At 41.3% G+C, this 2,714-nt stretch overlaps 1 pseudogene; it reads left to right on the top strand.

Moving 5' to 3' along the window:
- The first annotated feature begins 223 nt into the window (after positions 1-223).
- LOC142254387 (carbohydrate sulfotransferase 5-like) lies at positions 224-1,372 on the top strand (annotated as a pseudogene).
- The last annotated feature ends 1,342 nt before the right edge of the window (positions 1,373-2,714 follow it).

Raw genomic sequence — 2,714 nt, 5'->3', positions numbered from 1 at the left:
GCCAGCTATCAGCTGATCGGCAGCTGCTGCCACTCAAAAAACTGCTCATTTTACAAACTTTACTTGCTTGTGTTTCAAAACCTATACATCCGAGCTGACAACTAAGGTATGTATAGAATCAGCATGATAGTGCCAGTATAGCAGTGGCTTTAGGTTAGTGCCTTTAATTGATGTTTTTGCCTTTTATGTGCTTTTTACAGTAAGAGGAAATTTGGAGCAAACCATGGAAAGGATAAGAGCGATGGGCTCTTTCTTTGCAGTAGTAATATTCCTACAAATCATTTTCCTGGTTAATTTACACCAAAAGTTATATGTTCATTCACCAACGACAGAAGGACAACCAAGGAAGGTTCATCTTCTCATTCTTTCCACCTGGAGGTCTGGATCTTCTCTCTTGGGTCAGTTTTTTAGCCAGCACCCGGATGTCTTCTACTTGATGGATCCAGCTTGGCACGTATGGAAGTCTTTTCCACGCTACAGTGCCCACGTTCTTCACATGGCGGTAAGGGACATGGTCCGATCGGTCTTCAAATGTGACATGTCGGTGTTTGACACATATATAGACAATAATAAGAACGTTTCACACTTGTTCCAGTGGTATTCCAGTAAGGCTCTCTGTTCTCCTCCCGTGTGCGAATCCTTTTCTCGTTTCAACATCACAAATGGATCGGATTGTAGGAAACTTTGCGGAAACTAATCATTTAGTAAAATGGAAGCGGCATGTCACAAATATACCCACATTGTCGTGAAAGAGGTCCGACTCTTTGACATCACAGTGCTCTATCCTCTTCTCACAGACCCTTCCTTAAATCTGAAAATTCTCCATTTGGTACGAGACCCTCGAGCCGTCGGGAAGTCTCGGGGACAGGCTCCGAGAGCTCTTGCGGGAGATAACGGCATCGTCCTCGACACAAACGGCATGAAGATAAATGACACAAATGATGAGGTCTTACATAAAATCTGTGAGAGTCATGTTAATATGTACAAGACGGCCAACTACAAACCTCCTCCGTTCCTGAAAGGGAAATACATGCTGGTCAGATATGAAGATCTGGTGAAAAATCCATTAGGAAAAGTGGAGGAGATGTACAAATTTGCAAATTTAAAATTGACTGATCATCTTAGTCAATGGATCTATAATATAACTCATGGGGAGGGTCCGGGAAAACGAAAAGAAGCCTTTGAAACCACTCCAAGAGATGCAAGAAATGTTTCGGAAGTTTGGAGGAGCGTTCTTCCCTTCCCGAAAGTTGGGCAAATACAAGAGGTATGCAAAGAAGCCTTGACTGTTTTTATGTACCAGTTTATGAACTCCGAGGCAGAGCAGAAGGATACGTCACGAGATTTTATACGGCCATTGATGCACAATTAAAACCTGATCCAAGTTTCACATTTTTCTCTTGAGGGAGTGTCCCTCCCTGAAATACATGCTGGATGTGCGATTTGGGTGTATCCATGGTATGGTGGTTTTCAGCAGCTAATAAGTCACACAGCTTCTATCATAGTTATTTCTGTACTGTTGGTGTAGAATTCATGAGTTTTTTCAAATCTAGGTTTCATACTAAAAATATTTTCATTAAGGCCTTAGGCAAAATGTATTACTGCTCTATACAAATTCCAAATTGTATAAAGCTGATATGCAGTTTGCAACCTGATCCATGTTTAAAATGTTTCTATTGAGGGAATGTCCCTCCCTGTAATACATGCTGTATGTGCACTGTCACAGACACAACCTGTGAGATCACAGTTATCCACCCGCTGCCACCAATTTGTCATGAACAGCACTCCGCTGCCCTTAATCGCCAATATGCAATTTACCGATGATTAATGGGTGGACCACGCTGTTTCCACATTATTGGGGAGTCCACAGTGAGGGGCTATTATATAATATACCTTGGTACGATCACTGCCAAATCAATAATGAAAGTAACTACTAGCTGCCACCACCAATCATTTATACAGATTGATTGGACACCCGTTACAGGTAGCGTATGGCTTTGGGGATGAGATTTATAGAGCAAGAGGAGCAAAGCTATTAAATTTTATGTATTCAATAAGAAAAAAGACAGTGTTTCTAAAAATATACAAAAGATGTTACAAAGGGGAAAACAATGCAGCATATATAATAAAAGGGATAAACAAAAGAAAATGATTAAACCTGGCTCAGATTTAAGGATTAACTTCAATGAAATATGGAATACTCCTACACGGCAATGTGTCTCCTGGCATTAAATAAGGTTCATCATTTGACATTTGCTTTAGTAATACAAGTTACATCAACATACTTCCCCACTGGTGACTCATAACAGGACTTGTCATGGCAGTTAAGGTGTTAGGCAAGAGGTTGCAGCCGTCCCAGCCTGATAATACCAGTCCACAGCTGTCTGCTTTACCTTGGTTGGTTATCAAAATTAGGGGGGACCCCTTGCTGTTTTTTTTAAATGATTGAATTTTATTTATTTTTATAAAAAAAACCGGTATGGAGTCTGTTCTATTTTTGATAATTGGCCAAGGTAAAACTGCCAGTTCAGGGTTGCAGCCCACAGCTGTTTGCTTTATCTGTGCTGGTTATCAAAAATAGGTTTGGAGTCCCGCATTATCTTCTGATGCCGGCCGGACGCCGCAGGGTCTCCATGGGCTTGGAAATTTTCTGGTCACAGGTAGGTTAACTTCAATGGGGGATTCGTGACGCCACTCTTGGTATTTGCGGTCAG

Source organism: Anomaloglossus baeobatrachus, chromosome 10 (assembly GCF_048569485.1).
Source record: "Anomaloglossus baeobatrachus isolate aAnoBae1 chromosome 10, aAnoBae1.hap1, whole genome shotgun sequence".
Lineage (NCBI taxonomy): Eukaryota > Metazoa > Chordata > Amphibia > Anura > Aromobatidae > Anomaloglossus > Anomaloglossus baeobatrachus.
The sequence above is the reverse complement of the archived record's forward strand: the minus strand, read 5'-3'. Positions and strand labels throughout refer to the sequence as shown.